Source organism: Hemicordylus capensis, chromosome 2, assembly GCF_027244095.1.
Source record: "Hemicordylus capensis ecotype Gifberg chromosome 2, rHemCap1.1.pri, whole genome shotgun sequence".
Lineage (NCBI taxonomy): Eukaryota > Metazoa > Chordata > Lepidosauria > Squamata > Cordylidae > Hemicordylus > Hemicordylus capensis.
The window spans coordinates 311,557,548-311,578,938 of record NC_069658.1 but is presented as its reverse complement, the minus strand read 5'-3'; positions in this window follow the sequence as shown (position 1 = coordinate 311,578,938).

Genomic DNA, 21,391 nt, shown 5'->3' with positions numbered 1-21,391 from the left:
GGCAAATATTTGTTTCAGTTGGAAAATGGCATGGGGTGGGGAGCCAAGTCCTGTGGCTGGAACATCCTCCCTGGTGATTGCTTTTTCTTAAAGAGACATTGACTCCTGGTAATGCATTTAAAATAATGTGTGGTTTGGTTCTGCATTCATAACTTAGGTGACATTTGAACTGGGCAGCTCCACTATATTCAATTGGGACTATATTTCAATTGGGTATATAAGTCTCTAAGTTAAATACTATTCTGTTTTTTGTTGTGCTTTGAATATTCTTTTTTTACCTGATATTGTTTTGTATAATTGAAAAGCTTGCAATATTTAAAAACCACCAACTGATTCAATACAAGAGACTATTTCTACCATACCAATGGAAACACCAAAATCTGAATATATTTATAGTCGTCATTCTTATCTCTAGATGTGTAATATTAATGTGGGGGAGGGGGCATTGCATTGGCCATAAGACTAGTTTATTACATTGTGAACCTTAATAGTTTTCCAGGACCAACAGAAATGAAGAATTGCTTGAAAACTGCAAAACTCTCATCTCTGAGGAATGCATTTTTTTATGTTACTACTAAACCAACAGTTGCCAGTTGGCACCTTCTTCTTGAACACAATTACTTGAAAGTAATTCTCACTGAGGTCAATGAAATTTTATTTCTGGTAAATGGTTGAAGCCTGGCATCCCACTCCTAAATAATTTACTTGGAAGTAAATGCTATGGGTCTTCCTTCCCATTCATCAAGCTCAGCATCAGACTGTTAGAGAAATATGTTCATTGGCATTTCTTCCCAACAATGAAAATTACCTGAGCTAACATATTAACTATTAACTACTTTTTATCCCCCTTGTCTCTGGCTTAGTTGCAAGCAAAAACATAAATCTTTTCTGCAATGAAGAATAAGGCTTTTGAGGGCTTTGATAGTAAGGCTGAGTCCCACAGAACAGTATTCCCACCAAATACTAATTGCAGCATCTGTCTTAATTCTGTGTTCGGGCAGACGAAGGGACAAGGAACTATGGCATGCTCAGAATTTAAGATAATATATTATCATCTGGTTTTCATCCAAGGGTAATGCTGTGGGCTTCTTCTGGGGCTGCCATTTTTATAGTGCATTTTTGTCACTTTTGGAATAATGTGTTTCTTAGCAGGATGTATAATATATATCTTTCAAAATCAGTATCACATACCCACACACCCCAGGTTGAAGCTCTTCTATGCATGTGGTGTTTCTTTATCTCTAAGACCTGTTCATGTAAACTATTTTACATGTTGAAAATGATCTTCGTTTAGGAAAAAAAAATGGCTATCACTTGCTATCCAAAACCTAACTAGCAGGTTATTGCTTGATTTAAGTAAGATATATCACATAGACATTCAAGGAAAGGCAAGCAGGAGCCGCATCTCCTATGGGGATCACAATTGATCATAACAATGCAATAATTAGTTGAGATATAAAAGTACTCATCCTGCCATGTCCCACTGACTCTTGATATCTCTACTCATTACACATTTGCTCTCCAGGGCAGGGCGGGGACTGGAATGTGAAGGAAGCTGCCTTCTACAGAATGAGGCCATTGGTCCATCTAGCTCAGTATTGTCTACCCAGACTGGCAGTGGCTTCTCCAAGGTTAAAGGCAGAGTCTCTCTCAGCCCTATCTTGGAGATGTCAGGGAAGGAACTTGGAACCTTCTGCTCTTCCCAGAACGGCTCCAACCCCTGAGGGGAATATCTTACAGTGCTCACACTTCTATTCTCCCATTCAAAGAAACCAGGGTGGACCTTGCTTAGCTAAGGTGACAAGTCATGCTTGCTACCACAAGAGCAGCTCAACAGTGAAAATTGTGTGTAGCTTGATTGGTTGCTATTTTGTCCTTAACTTTACTTTAACACTAGCACACTATGAGATACTTCACACAAATAGTGTGAAGCGCTGAGAGGATGTTTGTGGCGTGAGTGGCTTAGACCAGCTCTCCCCGCAGATGATCACTTACCCATTGCTGGGCAGGTGGATCACCCGCCCAGATGATTGGCGACTCTCCTGAGGGCCACCTGCACCTCGCCCAGCCACTCTGGGGGTCAGGTGAAGGAAAGCACTGCTGCACTGTGCCCTGCCCCCCAGAGCCCCAGTAATGCATCACATTAGTGTGCGGTGCATTCCTGGGATCCCTCCCCCCGAGTGTGTTGGCTGTGGCTGCAAGCACCCGTGGCTGACACACGATCTGGAAAACAAACAAGGTTAAAGGAGTGCTCGCTCCATTAACCTCATTTAAGGGGTTGGCTACATAGGCGGGCTTGCCACCGTGGAGCCACTGGGCTCGCCCTCAAGCTTGGTGGTTCTCATGAGTGAGCAAAACTGGGCTGTGCTCTCTTAGCCCACCTTTTCTTGCTCGTGTCTTTTCTTGCTCGCGTCTATGAATGAAGTTACAACATGTTTGCAGAGCATGGATTTATCTAGTTCATTCCAACATTCTGAATGTTGGCGGTTATTAGTCATATCACCCCAAAACTCAGGATTGCTCAGAAGGTTTCCAGGCTCCTGAGGAAGCAACCTTTTGGATGTAAACCAATACTTCCATGTTCTGCTACAATATCCTCCCCATCTACCAGGAGTTGGGTACAAACCGAGATGTCCTCTTGCCTAGCTTCTGAACTTCTCCAAGCCATCTAGTGCAAATTCTACTGGAAACAGAATGTAGAGATGCATATATGGCCTCATCCAGAATGGCACATCTTCTGCAGTTAAGTTTTTGGTAATTTTAAGAAGTGGTCAAATCTTTTGCACATTTCATGATCACGATCGGTGAGACTCACCGGAGGAGGTTCTGCGGGGAGAGTGGGCTTAGCCCGCTCTCCCCACAGACGATCCAGGCTGCACACGGCTGCTGGCTCTGTCACGGAGCCGGCATGGGCTGTGGGGATTGGGGGCCGTGCGGCCGCTGGAAGTTCCCTGTGCAAGTGCGTGGGGCATCCTGGAGAGACCCTCAGGGCTGGGAGGCTGGTTTCAGCCTCCCAGCAGGGTTCTCCTCGTGTATCACCACACCACTGAACTGCACCATAGCAACACACGATCAAAATGACAGGGTTAGCAGAGTACTCACTCAGTTAACCTCGGCTAAGGGTAGGGGGGATTAGGAGAGTTTGCTGCCGGGAGCTGCATGGCTCCCGTGGCAGCAGACGATCAGAAAGAAGCGGGGTAGGCTCTCTTAACCCGCTTTTTGCTGATCGTGAGAATCTCCTTAGTGTGTAAAATGCAGCTTTTTTCAGTTAAAACACATACTTTTGCATTATAAAATGCAATTTATAAAATGCTTTCTGGAACATTGTGTCCCTAGTAGAACTTTTGTGGTTTGGATACATATTGCTTTCAGGCTTTGCTCTGAAAGATGTAGTTTACTAGCCCCACTTTACCTCATGGATAATCAACAATTGCCTCTCCCTGTTATTACTGAGTGAAAGTAAGATTTGAAAAGCTGATAGGTCACAGCAAGTTTAACTTGACTGTGAGTGCCAAGTCAAACAGAATAAAAGGTGAATGCAATGGAATGTGAAAGAGATTTGCACTTTTCTGAACAATCAGTTAAATGGCTGGTGATATAATTTTAATCAAAAGCTTACAATGCCTGGATGATTCAGATCCTGAATATTTTGAGTGTTATCAGGTGTAATTGCTCTTTTGATCAATGGGAGACTATACTTCATAAAGTATTGATCCTAGAGAAGAATCCAGATGTAAGTCAACACCTGTACAATAAAAAATATTTCTCTTTTACAACTGTTTTATATGCATTTCTTTTATAATACTCAGACAGTAATCCTAGATTATTCACAAAGGATGATTGCAAGTGAAGCAATGGGCTGCATGGATATCCTTTAAAAGAGAGCAATTTATGATATACTTCTATTTATACATCACTTTCAAATGTTCATTAATATGAATTGTAATTTGTTATTCTGTGTATCTCCTGAACTTCTAAATACCAAATATAGCCTTATTTCAAGAATTTATGCTGGATATTCTGACATTAAAGAGGGGGGAACATTTCAAGACAAACACCTTCTGAGCCTGTTGATCCTCCCTTCCCTAAAGCCAAAACAGCCATTTCATTTCAAGACTTAAAAAATTACCAGTCAAAAATTACAAAAAATGCCTATTTGATCAGTGAACAGAGGAGAGACTACCTCCACTTCCATTAACGTTAATAGAAGCTAGGCTTATAAATCCCCCATGTATCAAGGGGAGAACAACCCCTTAAGGTAAATTTTCAAAGCAATGCACAGTGATTTAGCTGAGTGAGTCACTGATGTTAATGGGAATCATGTGGCTAAATCTGCCATATAATGCTTTGAAAGTTTACCTTTATGTTTTCAAAGCTGAATATTTTTAGTGTGATGGACTGTGTTTGGCCAAAATGTTCAGTACAGTTGTTTTTTAAAGAATGAGCCTGTTCTGAACTGCTTTTAATTTTTTTTAAAAAAATGTTATGAGCTACACTCTTTGCTCCTTTCAATCTTCTTTTGCACCATGTAGAAACCATGCTGTCTGATAAGATATAATGTTGTTTTTTTTTAAAGGAACAATTTGTGAAAGAAATATCATTAAGTAAGCACAAAGGAAATATTTACAAAATGCTTGATGAATAGCCCAGACTTCCACAGGTCCAATCATCAGTACAGAAACTTCACCTGCAAAACTCCCTGCTCCAAGGTTGCACAGCCATCCAGAGGTTACCAGTAGCATTACACACATACAGATGGAGATCCTACAAGGTTTTCCTGCATCCACCCATTTTTCAAAACAGAATCGTGAAAAGGGAACACTGTAATGCTGGAGCAAGGAACTAGTGGGGTTCCATCAGATCCTAGCCATTAAGAATGGCCATTTGCCTGTGCAACAGGTTTCTAGCATCACTGCAACAACTACTAGGATGTTGTTTTTTGCTTTAAATCTGATGCATTTTTGTGTTGGCAGTAATTGGTAGGAAATTATTTCAGGGATCTTGGGACTGTTTTAAATGTGGGTGGGGAGCTCAAGATGGTCAGGATCTGATCAATGTTGCCTTCTTTTCAGGTGCATTTTGACAACTGCTTATTAAATGGACAAATCATAACAGTAGAGAAGTGCAAATCAATTCGAGTTGACTCAATTTGAGCTTGAATCTGGATGATTTGAGTGATTCAAACTCAAATCAAGTCACCCCTAAAATAAAGGTCCTGATTGAGATCAACCCTGATTCAAGATCAAAATGATTCGTGTGGTGAGGGCCATTTTGGAGGGCTGTTTTTCCCATGCTGATTGGTTTACTGACACTGGCTTCTGATTGGCTTGGGATCCCCTTGTTTCTTGGCTGGCTCGTTGTTGTTGAAATCAAGTGTTGTCATGGACAACTGTGCCCCTACTTTCTGCGGGGAGGGAGCAGGGGAGGGAGAGGCCAGAGAAGGGATTTTTGAAATGTATTTAAGAGGCTGCTTGGATGCAGAGAGACAGAAAGCCATTTGTGCCTCAGGTGAGAAAGATCAGAGAGAGACTGTTGCTGCTGCAGCCACCACACTGACAGCAGAGACTGTTAGTGGTGGTCTGGGCCTGCCTACCTGGTCCAGTGAGTGCAGAGAGAGAGAGAGAGAGAGAGAGAGTGCCTGTTGGTCTTATCTGTCTTGCTATATTGTTTTCTCCTTTTAATTTGCAGTGCTAACAACTGCATTTATTTTCTTTTTCTAATTTTTAAAAAATTGTACCAGCAGCCCCCAGAGGCATTAACAGGGTGCTGCTTTGAAATTTTTCTCCTTTTGTGCATTTTTTTCTTCTTACTTGTAGCCTCCAGTGGCTTTAACAACTGGGGTGCTGTGCTTGCTTTTTGTTGTTGTTCTTGTTTATAGCCTCAAGTGGCACCTTTGCTGCTGCTGACTGAGTGCCTAGTGAGTTCATTTTTTGGTTGTGTAGGCTGGTGTGTACTGTCTGGTGTCCAGCCTGCAAAGCTCTTTCTGTTTCCCTTTGGGGGTGGGGGGTGTTTGTTGTTTTCTGATAGTGTGGGTGGGTGCCTGACTGGTGCCCACCTGCCCTCCCCCACAGCTGTTGAGTTCCAGTGTTTGCTCAGCCCAATAGTCTGGCCAGACCTGGTGGCAATTACCAGATGGTTCCTCTCATGCTTGCCAACCAGCATCCAGAGCAAGAAGGTATTCCCATGGCTGCGGGGGAGGGGAGGCATGGTGACACCACATTGTGCATGCATGGATGCTGCACGGTGGGGCTGCTGGTCTTCCTGAAGGGAACCCCTGCTGGGCTACCCCGAGCTGACCATGGAGGGTGAGTGACTCATGGTCACCCCCACCCATTGCAACACCACTGGCAGCTCGCTCTACCCTGGCCTACCCCAAACCCAGTTGTGTCACAGTTTGCCCCTTAGTGCTGCTACCACATGCAGACATGCATGCACACTATCCACCATGGCTGATGATGAACTGGTATCCTGACCCATGTGTCAGGCTGTCAGCTGGGGCCCAGCGCCAATCGGAGGCCATGGTTTTATCCAGACACAGGCAGGCAAGGATATACGCTGTAGAAGGAGAGAAGAAAGAAGTCTTCTTCACATGGTAAGAGTATAAGCTCTGTTTCTTGTCAGAACATTAGTCCATCAGTGAGATGGACTAATGGAGAAATGGACAATGACAGTTCAGCTCTATGTGTAATATTTCTTGGTGATTACTGTGATTAGCTCCTTGTCTGGCACTGAGACTAACTTGTGCTTCACTCACTGCTTTGGTCTGCTCTGCATTCTGCATTGCAAGGTGTACTCAGTCAAAATGAAGAAGTCATTGTTGTAGTTGAGGTTATGGCTATGATTTCTGGCTGATAAGGGTTTTGCTGTGGCAGCTGTTGCAATGCTGAAGTAAGGATTCATAATGGCGTGTGAAAGAGCAACTTGACCTTGTGCCAACGATGTTGCTACAATTCAAGCACTGTGACTGGCAGTGGATTCTGGGGTAGGGATTCTTTTCTGGCCATGTTTGGACAATGTGTTTGGGGGGAAATGTGGTGCTCTGTGTTGGGTGGGACTGCATGCTTCTGTTCTGCAGTGTTTTTCAAGGCAGGATTGCAAAATTTGTGCATTCTGCTTATTTCAGCCATAGGGAATAATGGGGAATTCAAAACACCCCATTGTTCCTTATGGGTAAGTAGGGATGTGCGAAAAGGTTTGAATCTGAACTGGTTCAAAGTCAAACTAGTTCCATTTGATGGCTCAGTGCTGAGCCAAAAATGACCACCCCAGTTCAGCTCGCCATCAGACCAAATCCCCCTGAGCATTTGAGGGGTGGGGTGAATATTTCTTTTAATTTATTTTTATTTTTGTACTTACTCCCTCTGGTGGGCTTCTCTGAGGCCATGGAGGGGGGGGTCTGTGGAGGTTCCCCCTCCCCTGCCGGCCTCCATTATGCTTTAAATCTCCTGGTTCGGAGATCAGTCTTCAGCCCTTTCTGGGCCTTTCCCCCAACGCAATGACCATTTTTGAGGTCACCACACAGCGGCCCATTGTGCATGTGTGGTGGCCTCCAAAATGGCCACCGTGATGGAGGAAAGGCCCAGAAAGGGCCGAAGACTGCCTGAACTGGATGATTTAAAGCATAACAGAGGCCAACGAGGCAACCTCCACAGACACACACACCCATGGCCTCAGAGAAGCCCCCAGAGGGGATAAATACAAAATAAATATTTTTTTTGAAAAATACATTCACAACTTCACACACACACACACACACACCCAAGCTGAACGAAATGGGGGATTTGACGGGGGCAAAACTGAACTGGCCCAGTCTGGTTCAAGGCCTCAAACTAAACTGGGCCTGCCAAACCGGTTTTGTGCATACCCCTATGGGTATGTCCTAGGGACACCAAAATGGATTGGGTGGTAAGGCATGATTGGTGTTATCTACAATCTAACCACAAAAGAAATGGGCAAGTGGGCTATTTTTAACAAATTTCTAACCTTTCCCCCATAGGATCCTATGGGTTTGGGGAAAAGGTTAATTAAAAAAAAAAAAGATTCTGGTTCCCATTTATTTTGTGGGTTGTGTGGAAGGTAACACCCATCAAGCAATACCACACTACCCAAATTAATGTCCCTAGGAGCTAACCATGGGGAACAATCTGGTGCTTCAGGTTTCCCCATTGTTCCCTATGGCCAAAACACTCGAAACGTTTCTAATTTTTTCATTGAAACAGCCGGTGCGACTGTTGTTTCGATGAAACATTTTGGTCATTCTGTGTTTCATTTTGACCTCAAAATGAAACACAAAATCCATATCATGCACATCTCTAAACAGTAAACATGTTCACAGTCAATGCTGTTGGAATGAGCTGGTCACATTGATATGCACACTTGAATAAAGAATGAAATAGAAGAATTAGCAAGTGATCAAATTAAATTTATGGAATTCAGTTCTGGAATATTCTAAGGACAATGTCTCAAAAGTAATCAAAGCATCATTTTTCTTTTCTTTATAGAGATATTAATGTTGCTGTAATTATTTAATGTATAATATATTTTTATGCACTTGCTGACAATTTTAAAAAAACAAATAGAAGTAAAACACATGAGCATATATTTGTTTACTGAGAAGTAATCTTCACAAAGTTCAGCCCAAGTGGGGGGGAATCAAGGAAAAGTGGCTTGCATCACACTGATAATTCTTAGAATAAATATATAGAAGGAATTACGTTTATTTTGGTTCATAGATTCCTTTTTTTAAAAAAGCAACATGTATATTTTGCATTTCTCTCTGAAAGAAGCCATTTTCCCCTCACTGACAAAGACCAGCAGCAATCCTCAGTTTTTACAACATAAGCTGCTCAGCCAGCTGAGCTGTACTAAGGCGGAGGAATGTCCTCAAAATACATCAACCAGAACCATCCTGGAACTTGGGTAACTCACTTTTAAAATTAGAAATAGTTTTGTGCCTATGTATTTGCAAATACCAGCAGCAACATTTCATTAATGTTAGCATGAAAAACGTGATCGGGGTGGGTGGGGGGGAATTCTCTAGATCAGGGGTTCCCAACCTGTGGTACTCCAGATGTTACTGAACTACAACTCTCATCACCCTCAACTAAATTTGGAGTACAAATTTTTGAGTAAATTTTGGAGCAACATCTGGAGTACCACAGGTTGGGAACCCCTGTTCTAGAAAAGTGGGCAAGGGGGATCAGACTGTGTATCAATTTTTGTTTTGTGTTCTCAGTTCCCACTCCATGGCCATTAGAGAGATTTCTTCTAACATTTGGCTTCCGATAGAAACGTTTACTCACTCTGGGTATTGTTTGCTTTGCTTTGCAGTGCCAGTGGGTGGGTTCAGGTCTACCTTCTTCCATCTGATCTGCAAGCAGCACAACCTACCCAGCATTGGCTGAGGCCAGCTCAACTCTTTATTCAGCTAGGCTATGCTTAGTAATCTACAAGCAGTAAGCATTACTAAACTCAGTGGGACTTACTACTAAAGAAGCATGCACGGGATTGGGCTTTTAAGTTCACAGGACTTTTCTGTTTCGAAAGGTGAGGTCAGGCTGTACATGATCCACTATTAAATGAAAATGTAGATTGAGAAGGGACCCCAATCATATTGAAAAGGCACATTATTTTCCCCAAAGAGCTCAGCGCCCTCTGGACAGTCTTAAGAAGTGCTGTAGCTCTGCTGCCTGCTTCCAGGCACAATGAATAACATTAGTCTCTTCTGAACTAAATTTGGTCTTGAGAGGTACATTTTTGCACTTATTTGCATGGAGGCACATACAACAGCCAAATATACATTCACATCCATGTATGTCTTTCCCCATGTCAACAATTCTGCATTTTCTTTTTCAAAAATTTGTCTTTTAAAAAGTTGTCCTTAAGAACATCCCTGCTGTTCTTAAGGCTCAAGGCCCATCTAGTCCAGCATCCTGTTTCACACAGCGGCCCACCCTCTCTCCTGCTGTTACTCCCCTGCCACTGGTACTCAGAGGCAACCTGCCTTTGAGGCTGGAAGTGGCCTATAGCCCTCTGACTAGTAGCCGTTGATAGACTTCTCCTCCATGAAGTTCTTGATGACCAGTGGATGTGCAAGATTTTTTCTACTTTATTACACCATTTTACTCAATATGAAAAACTTAATTTGTTTAGTTATTGATTTATTTTTAATGATATTGACTGTTCTTGTTATTCTATTTTCTCTCTTTCTCTCTTTCTTTCTTTTTGTGATGGGGGCTTACCTTGTGCCAGAGCATCAGACTTGTTTTCCCATTTTACTCCTTAAAGCTGAAAATGAGCAGCAGAGCTCCTTTTTGTGGCAACAGCCATGTTTCTCCCACAATTCCCCATACATTGTGTCATTCCAGGGCATTGTGAGGAAAAAATGGCTACTGCCAGTGGAGTCCACCATTCTTGGTTGCAGCGGCTGAGCCAGCTCAGAAGGGCGGTATAAAAATTGAATGAATAAATAAATAAATATCCCCCACCCCACCTGTCACAATGCCCTAGAATGATGCCACATCTGAGGTATTGTAGGAAATAAGATGTCTGCCATCACACACAGCTGTGAAAAGGAGCTCTGCTACACTTAAAAAGTAAATATATGTCAGGAACTTTCATTATTCATTTCATAACTAATGAAAAAGGAATGGAATGGGCTGATCTGGATTCATTTTTCTTTTGTTCCAAATAAGTGTACATCCCCATTTCCAACGTCATGAAGCATCCAAGCCAAAGAAATGTTGTGTGGTAGAAGTATGATAAAGAATGTGACTTCTGGACACTACACCTTCAATATGCAGCCCTGGGCCCTGGAAGGAGTGAAAAGGAGAAGGAAACGAGACTTCTCTGAGGAAGCAACAAGATAACGGGGTGGGGTGGGGGGTAGTCTCACCCCTCTGCATGCTAGAATTTTCTGGAGCAAGCAAGCCAAAGTCTATAGGATGGAAGGGGAGCAAGACTCCCAGCCCTGTAGAAATTCCAAGGAAACTCCTATAGAGAATTCCCTACTTGTCTGGCAAAGGCCAGCCAAGTCCCTGAAGCAAGATTTCATCAGTGATGAGGAGAGCAACTTGCTTCCTAGCTGACGTCTGAGTGCCAGACTGGTGCTGTGTCTAAGAGCATGTCTTTCAATCCTCAGCCTATGGACGACCCATTAGTTCTCTATCACCAGAGCTTTTAGAGTCCTTACTGGTTTTATACGAAACTTGAGAATGTATTCGGGTGTCATCAGTTTCATTCATAATATAAAGGTTGGGGTGACTATTATTTAGAATAACTGCATATATCATTTTGATTTTAATTGTTTTATAGACTTGGAAGGGACTATTAGACCAAACAACATATTATCAGTGGAACCGTTAAACAAAATAATGAGCCCTGTTTCATGTTAATCTTGCTTCTTCACTAAAATGGCAACCCTGTTATAATAGTATGAACTCCCATAAATGTTGATTCAGCAACTGCTAAACATGGTGAGAGCATTGCAATTTTAGCACTGTTTGTCAACTGATTTTAATGGGTAGGATCCACAGCGGTGCTTGTGGAAGGATTCTTTGGTGAGGTTGCGCTCCCTGATGTTGCAGTACTGGTAGCATGAGAGGAACCTATTCATGGAACATAGACAAGCTTGGGCAGCAATTAGCTAGTGCTGCCCTATGTTGTGCAACTGAAAGAATTAGTCTCTAACAGAGATTATTTTCTTCATGCAATTACCTCAAACTATCTCCTTACACTACTGCAACAGCACTGAGACTAGTGCAAGGCTAGTTCTTTGCCTGTCATGGGTGTAGCTTGCTTGCCTCAGCCTCATCCAAATGCAGCATGAGGCAAAGCGGCCTTTCCAGTAGTCTGCCAGTCTTTGGGTAGGCGGGGCGAGGCAGCCACTTCTGACTTCCACCTCCCAAGCCATGGCCATACTTGCTGGGTGGTGGTGTCTAGGCAGTGGTGGCAGCAGCAGCAGCATGAGCAGCAGCTCGGCAGCCAGCAGCAACCCCCAGCGGTGCAGATGCCAAAGTGCCTGCACATGTTTCAGCCTCCATTATTTAAAAGGGGGGAGAAGGCATCCACGGTGGGCCACTCTATTCCTTCCCCAATGGGCTGATCTTAGTGTGGCTGCATTTTTTACTCTCCTTCACTCCACCTAGCTCTACTGGGCCTGAGTTGCCTCCCCCACGCCACTGCAGTGAGGTTTCTAAAGAGGGAACTATCTCTGTGCCTGCACCATTCTCCTCTTATTTGTAAGCCCCAAAGGGACAGCTCTGCATCTAGGAGCAAGCTAAGGGCCAAGTGTAATAAGTTTAATCACTTCAGATGTGCGGTAGTGGCTCCTGGTCATAGGAACATAGGAAGCTCCAATATACTGAGTCAGACCATTGGTCTATCTAGCTCAGTACTGTCTACACAGACTGGCAGCGGCTTCTCCAAGGTTGCAGACAGGAGTCTCTCTCAGCCCTATCTTGGAGATGCCAGAGAGGGAACTTGGAACCTCAGATGCTCTTCCCAGAGTGGTTCCATCCCCTGAGGGGAATATCTTACAGTGTTCACACTTCTAGTCTCCCATTCAAATGCAACCAGGGTGGACCCTGCTTAGCTAAGGACAAGTCATGCTTGCTACCATGAGACAGCTCTCCTCCCTACAACCTTCCGAGTCTTCTGGTGTCACTTGTGTAATGCCATGTCACTTTTGAGAGCACCTCACCACATGTTAGGATTGCCAACAGAGCATGGAAGAAGATAGATAGGGATATAGGCACGGTTGTTTCCAGTCATGGGGGCTCCATCCCTCACCCAGATATTCTATATTGTCACCTAAAATTGTCTGGAGGTTACAGAGTGCACCTGCCCTCCCTTGGCTCGGATATTTTCTTGGGTGACTTGCAGAGGAGATTGGCTGTCGTTCTGTGTGCTTGATGGGAGGGCAGAGGGCCAAGCTAGGCTAGCCCTTTGCTGTGGCAGGTACAGTGAGAATGAGGAACTCAAGTTATGATTGGTGAGCACCTTAAGGTATGTGTTAGATGTATGGAGGAGTCCATGCCAGACCCTAAATTCTTCAAAGCTCAGGGAATGCTGGTCAGAGGCTGTTCTAATCTGCTGAAACATCACCAGTATGAAATGTTTAACCCCTTGGGGCTCATGATGCTGAGGTGGATACCTGACTTTAGGTAGGCTGATATGGGCAGCGTCAGCCTTAGGCAGAATGTTCTTTGGAGCCAGGGTGTTTCATCCTTTGTGCAATAGGCCAGACTTGCACCAAGGGCAGTGAGTACAGGTACTGCACTGTAGGGGGTGGAGAGCCAACCCTCTTTTGCTTAAAAAGCCAGCATGGTGTAGTGGTTAGAGTGTTGGACTAGGACTGAGGAGACCTTGGTTCAAATCCCCATTCAGTCATGGGTATTCACTGGGTAACTCTGGGCCAGTCATGTATCTCTCAGCCTAACCTATCTCACATGGTTGTTGTGAGGATAAACATAACCATGTACACCACTCTGAGCTCCTTGGAGGAAGAGTGGGATATAAATGTAAAAATAAATTAAAAAATAAATTAAAAATAAATTGGCTGTTATATATTTAATAAAATTGTGGCCATTTATACCTAAAACTCTTGTCTTGGGTCTTTTTTAGCGTGGGTTCAATGGATTTTAGTGTCTTTAACATTAATGGTTTTATAAACTTGGCTTAAGGCCTCACAGAATTCTGTTCCAGGCCAAGCTGGGGCCTCTGTTGAGGCAGGGATCTAAGGGGACACAGACCTTGGAGAGCCCCAAGGGGAAAGGGGGTCAGGTCCTCAGATAGCTCCAAGCAGATGATCAAGAATGCTGGCTACAACCGGCATGAGGTGGTTGTTGCTCCAGTAGATACTTGGAGCTAACCGATAATTTTTATGGATGTTGACCAGGTAGTGTGGATTGGCCCTTTCCCCTACCTGGGGAAGGTTATGTTGTTTAAATGCATTCCTAGCTCAAGCTTATACAGGTTGAGGATCCCTAATCCGGACATCAGAAATCCGGAATGCTCCAAAATCCGGAAACCACCACAGTGTGCGCCCGCAGCACCAACTCGACAATTTTTTCACATGAAATCTGAATTTCATTTCCACCTAAAATGCCATGTTTGAGTCTAACATGACCAGCAACATTATTGCGTTGAAAATTTTCTCGTAATTATTTTTCATTACATTTACAGCTACCTGTAGTTATCATAAATTCAATGCTTATTTGTTTTTATACTTTAAATAATACTTTAAAAAATAAAATACAGTATACAGTAACCTTTCATGTTTAGACTTGGATCCCATGCCCAAGATATCTCATTACAGTATGCAAATATTCCAAAATCCAGAACACTTCTGGTCCCAAGCAGTTTGGATAAGGGATACTCAACCTGTAGCAGATTTCTTCATCTCATATTGAAGGGAATGCATAAACCATCTTTATGACTAAAATAATACCTTTGAAGAAAAGGCCTCCTTTCTTTGTTTCAAGGGGCCAGTTTGAATGAGATGCCAGCTGCACACCCAATAAAGGCAGGGTTGTGTTGAGAGTGCACCTGCTCTGACATAACTGCAAAATGTCCCCATGCACTCTGGGTCATCACTTCATTGCATGAAGAGGGGATGAATTGCCTTTTGGCATTCAGTCCAAATATCTGTTTAAACAGATATTAAACAGGGCAGTTCATTCCTTCACAAGAATAAGGGATGTCTCAGGAGTGCATTGAGACATCAGAGCACAGCACTCTGCATGCAACCCATTTTTTATCGTGCATGCAGCCCACATCTTGTCCAAACTGGATCCTGATGGTGCAGGTATCACAGCAGATACATCTTAAAAGAGGTGTCCCCTCCCCCTTTGTAAGAGTGAAGAGGAATTCCTCTTCTAAAATCACCATTACAGAGGAAGCCCTCTGTAATTTTCATAATTAATATTAAAAAATGAGTCATATTCATTTCTTTAAAAGTGTTGCCCAATTAGTCAGGAATACGATCTTAGTCACTTACAGTTAATAAATTAATCTAACCAATTAAATAATAAATGATTATATTCCACACAAAAACTGCATGTGTAACACACCCACTATCACAGCATCTCTGCAGTGTCCAAAACAGTGCCTTATCACCAATCTCCTTTGACAAATGCTGGATATGTTACTTTAATCATCTTTCAGTCTGCAAAAGGTTTGTAAAGAAATTTCTTTGGTATCACTCTGGGAAATGAAACTTGTCTTTTCATCAGATTTTCAGTACAATCCTTTCTCAATTCTCTGAAGCTCCAGAGAATCTGCCAAAACTGGTTTGGCGCCATTGTTTTTTCATAACAATGCATTTGTGCTCACTACAAAAGCTACAGTTCTCCTCAGATTAGCTTTTTGATTCCACCTGACATCTTGGGGTTTCTCTGGTTTTGCTTTGCTCCATCACACTGCATTTAACTTGTTTATTTTATACCCTTGAGTCATCAACCAAGATCTTCAGTTTCATCATCAAGTTCATTGTTGCCACTGGATGCATGGTTCCACTACTTGGCTCTGTGCCCATAGTCTTGAGATTTGTGCATCATGTTAATATTCCTAGATTTATCTGAGAGTTTGTGTGTCAGCAAATGCCCCTGGAAAAACTCCCAGAATGCTCCTTACAGTCATCCAAGTTCAAAAAACAATTAAAGAATTTGATTTAAGAACTTTTAAAGGAAGAAACCATGGGGAAGACATCATGGGAACACTAGGCAGCATCCAGACTGTTATGACAAAGCCCCATTGTAATTAATGGGACCTAAGATAGTCATGATTAACTTGTCTCATTGATTTCAATAGGGCTTAGTCATGACTAGTCTGGATGCTGCCCAGTGAACCAGATCTTCTTGTAAAAGCTCTCCCACAAAATCCCCAAACTGTTTTTTGAACTTGGGAAGGGATACTCTGGATGCTGCCCGGTGTTTATCGATATAGGCCATGAGCCAGAACATCCAACATGTGTCTGAAGTTTTCTGAGTTTATCTCTCAGAAAACTACAGACACACATTGGATATTCTGGCTCATGGCCTATATCAACAAACACTAGGCAGCATCCAGAGCAGGTAGTCATGACTAAGGACAACTGAAATCAGTGAGATAAGTTAGGTAAAGGGAAAGTGTGCCGTCAAGTTGGTGTTGATTCCTGGTGACCACAGAGCCCTGTGGTTGTCTTTGGTAGAATACCAGAGGCATTTACCATTGCCATATCCCACATAGTATGAGGTGTTGCCTTTCAGCATCTTCCTATATCTCTGCTGCCCAATATAGGTGTTTCCCATAGTCTGGGAAACATACCAGCAGGGATTCAAACAGGCAACCTCCAGCTTGCTAGTCAAGTCATTTCCCCACTGTGCCATTAGGTGGCTACGAGATCCGTTAGTCATGACTAATTTAAGTCCCATTAATTTTGATGGTACTTAGTCATGACTGACTTGACTGCCCTGTGTTTGATGTTCAGTGTAGCCTACCATAGTCTATCATGTTATGTGACAACATGATGCATGATGGTACAGCTCATAGTGATGTCATCATGCAATGATTAATTAAATTAAATCAGTATGTGCTGAGTACAGTAAGCAGACATAATTAAACTCTGAATAAAGTGCATGTCCCACTGGAAGAAAATATGACGTTAGCATGTACTGAGCTATGGACACTTGCTTCAGTGGCTCCACTTCTGAGCTGCTTTTTGCACAGATGCTTTGGGCTTTCTCACAAGATGCAAACATAACTTTATTTTTTAAAAGGAAACCAGGAACTAGACAACAAGAGGTTGCTGAAGCTTCTCTGTATTTCCAGTTCAAAACAGAAGCACGACTATCTCCAGGATGACAAGTTAAACATCTTCAGGCATTATAAAATGTGCTGAGAAGTAGATGAAGGTAGTCTCATTGTTCGCAGATACACAGGCCTGTGGTAGTATTTGAAGGGAATTCACAGGGGAACTCTGCTTTGGCTGGCCTTTAATGTAGCTTTCCTTGGTGTGTGTAAAGGATTGTGCCACTATCTTCAAATTCACCCCAGGGACACTTAGCAAGCCTCCCCACTCCCCAATTTTTGTTCTTAAATATGCTCTGCCTGCTGCTTGCTGTTTTAAAAGCTGTTTTGTTTATTATGCTATGGTCTATTTTGTACGTTTTGTTGTTTTTAACTGTGTTAGCCAACTTTGTATGAACTTGTCCTGAAGCACCAGAAACAAGTATAGGAGCATCAGTGTACTTAGTGATTAGAGTAGGACTTGAGAGAGACAGGCTAAAACTCCCACTCCACCATGAAAGTCACTGGGTGACTAGGCCAGTCAGTGAGGCTATTCCCACGACCACTGGAAAGCAGGCTAAGGGAGCTTAGCCCACTTTCCAGTGATCATAGGAACTCAGTGCTCCCAAGGCGGCTAGCCTGCCTAAAACACTGTCCCCTTAAATGAGGTTAATGGACCGGGTGCTCCTTTAACCTCATTTCCCTGCTCGTGTGCTGCTGTGGCATGTGGTGACACATGAGTAGACCCCTGACCAGGAGGCTACAAGCAGCCTCCCAGTATCGGGGGTCCCCCCAGAATGCCCAGCGCAACTTCCGAAGGCCAAGCGGCCCCTGATCCCCGCAGCCCCCACCAATCCAGGTGCCCAGGGCTGCACAACTGCTCATGTGCAGGGAGAGTGGGCTAAGCCCGCTCTCTCCGCAGAACCCTCCCATGCTCTACACACAAATTGTGTGTAGAGCCTCAGTCTCTCTCTCAGCCTAGCCTACCTTACAGGGTTTGGGGGAGAAGATAAATTTGGGGAGAGGATTATCAGTGTCAGCTGGCACATCTCACTGCCTAGAGATGTAAATATCAAATGGTATAAAAATATGATAGATGGATAGATGGTTGGATAGATACATACATACAACAATCCCCAACCAGCCAGCACTAGCTGTGGGTTAATGCCACAGCTAGACGATAAAGTGTGAGGCAGCCAGGTGGGGGAAGAAGAGTGAGAATGAGTGACCGCTGCAGCTCATTTTCTGCCCCATCTCCAATTCTGCCCATACCAGCTGCCATTGGGAATCATATACACTGCCCTGAGTTTCTTGAAAAAAGAGCAGGATAAAAATGTAATATATATATATATATCTGAAACATTTGTATCCTCCCTGCACGAGTTCCTCTTACAGAAGTCATGTGGGTAGGAGCATTCACATACTTACGAGTTGGGCTCTATTCATGCATTGCCTTGTCTGTGTGTTCTATAAAATCTGGAATTACTTGTAGCGTACACCTTAACTTATTATACTGAGCTACCGCTCAAGTATGTATTCAGCCTTGATTGCTCTGAAATAACACACTTCTTTGGTGAAGAAGACAGCATTTGCCTTGGGGTTGGAAAACTAGAACTTGAGTCATCTCAGTATGATTAGAGCTCATGTATATTACTGACCCAAAGGCATGCATTAACAGGCAAGCATCGGCAAAGCTGATAAATTGTTTTCTTTGCCTAGCATATGTGCTTATAACGAGGCAGAAATCCCTCAGATGTATGTATAAACAGAAACAGTGGAACAGAATATATTTTAGGTACTTTGTGCACAAATCTCTATAAATAGTCTGATATCTAGTCTTTCACCCAGAATAATCCATAATGCAACTTCTTTGTGCAGAGTTTTGTAGCCTGTGCAGCCCAACCCTATGCATGTTTGCTCAGAAGTAAATTTTACTGGCTGACATCTAGACTAATATTTGTACACTCAGTCAGGGAGGGGTGATTTTTACCAATCTCTGTCCCCCTCTGCAGCCCACAATGCTTCCCAAAAATTTGTCCCTGAAGGTTGCAGGATTGCAAAAGGCGAATGTTAGGAGCTGCTGCCACTCTCACAATGGCTCCTAAAGCTTCAGAAGTAGCAGTGGCAGCTGCTATGCTTTCCCAGCCCTTTAAAGGCATTAAGGCCTGTCACCTGGCCATGATGTCTTTATAGTGCCAGTAGCTTGGGAACGCGCTTAGGAGACTGTCGGTCCTGGACCACTAGGGGCCACCATGGAGGCATCATGTGAGCAGGTGGGGTGGACCAGAGGGCTGGAGGGCCATAGAGAGACTGCACAGCAGGTGGCACCTGAACAGTGAGCAGCTTGTGTTCTTTGAACATGCCCGCTCAATTATAGCTCAGCTTCTGGCAAAACCATGAAAATTTAACTGATTCATCTATGGTTAACAGGGCAGCCACACACACTAGGCAGACCTAGGAGGTCACACCTAGGACACTAATTTGGGGGGATGTGGGTGTGGGCATCGCCGTCCTCAGCTGCCGCAGTGGTTGCAGGAGGCTGGAGCAGGGGAAGCAGTGAGGAAGCAGGTTATACCTTTAAGAATGTGCAAGATGTCCCACCACTGCCACCCCAACCCCCCATGCCACTGCCCCACTCCATGTGAAGTCTGCTACTGCCATGCACCACCCACACCATTCAACTGACTGGGGCAGCCTGATTTTTTTTTTTAAAAAAAAGCCAGACAGATCCCTCAAATGGTCACCGTGCAAGCACATTAGCCAGTAGCAAGCACATCAGCCGTGAGCAGCATGGACAGGGCATGCAACAGGATGGAGCTGGACAGTGGCAGAGGGCAACAACAGTTGACCATTTTACAACTTTCTAAAGGTATAATCTACATCCTACATCCTAATCTACATCCTACTTCACCCCTGCCCCAACCAGCACCAGCCACCAAGTATGACTTTAGCGCTGCCTCCCCACAAAACCCTTAACTGACTAAATGTCTTTAATCAGATGATAGTGCTAAGTCTGATGAAGTATCTGAGGTGAATTAATGAAAGCCAGTGCATGCTGACTTTTTAGAAGCTGAAATCTTCATGACATTTGGCATGACATTACCTTCAGCAACATTTTGTTTTACTAATGAGAGAGAGATAGTTGCACACTGCCCTCTTCCTACCTACATTCCAAGAAGAAGAAGAAATGCCAGCAGGTGGCATACAGGAGAGGCTATTTCCTTTGTGGTGTTGCCCCCTCCATTTTCTCTTGAGATCACAGACATCAGAGATCAAAAGATTCTTAGGTGAAAATGCCATCTTGCTGAAAGGTTGACTATCAATAATTCATCATGAGCAAGCAAAATGCTGCTTGCTTGCTTACTTCTCTGTCCAACAAAGTTTTACATAACATTTCTCTTTTCAAAAAGTTATCAGAGTAACCCGAAGCCAAGCCAGTATCTGTTGTTGAGTGGCTTTTGAAAGGAACATGTCAAGATGCTTGGACCTTGGCCTTTTTGGGTGGTTTTGCTTATTGACAGTGGTGTTGCAAAATGGCGGCGGGGGGTGGTGGAGTGGGGTGACAAAAACTATGAGGCACTTTGTTGTGGCCCTGCCATTCCAAATTTTTGTGTGACAACAGGTCAACAAGCCAACCGCCACTGGTAACTATGCCTGGATGAAAGAAATACAATTTTTTTCTTTGTAGCCTTATTACAAATGTCTGGGTTTAAGAAACCTCTGCTTCTCCCACATTAGCACTCTAGACAAATCTTGAACCACCTTTGTAGTGAGCCCTAACAAACTCTGTCACTTTGACCTAATCCAGTTTTCTGCACAGCTGTGCTAAAGTCACCTTTAGTTTTATCACATTTTAATGCAAACAAGGCCGGAAGGGTGCTTGTTTGGATTGAAGAAGCAGTGACAATTCATCTGAATGGGAACTTCAGTAACTGGGAAGAAAAATGTGACAGGGAGCTTTATCACTGCATTGTACACAACAATCTGAAAATTATTGCTTCTTTAGGGGGCTATTCTTTTATTGAGGCCTAGCATAGTCTATGCTAAGCAGCTAGACAGAACTCTGAATAGTTTGCCAGTCCTAAAGACAGATTTTTAATTCTATTGTTTGTGGGTATCCCTGACTTTCCTAAGAGGATTCAAAGACAGAACAAGGCTGCTAACACAGGACTTTGCTGAGTCCAAGATATGTGCTTTTAAATTCAAATAGCAAAGTACATTTTCACCAGTGCCTACTTTGGAAAAGTATGAATGGTCTGGCAGTTAAAGTAAGAAGTAAAAAGAAGACTGATTCACATAATTAAAAGAAGGCAGAATTTTTACAGCAGCAAAAATAATGTAAGATAAATTTGACACTAGATGTAGCACAATCAATACAGAGAAGATATTCATACACATATAGACATATACAGTATTATAAGTAAAGACGAAACTGACCGATTAATTGGTTGACTCACTGCATATACAATGTGAACTCTTAATCACATTTTTATTAAAGCTACTCATGTGACTAGTTGGTTGTTACAGGTGGCATAGTTGTGAATCTATGTTCATCCATCATTTAAGGAAATTGAAGATGGTTAATTTTGAATTGAGCAACTAATACTCAAATGCCTTTCACTAG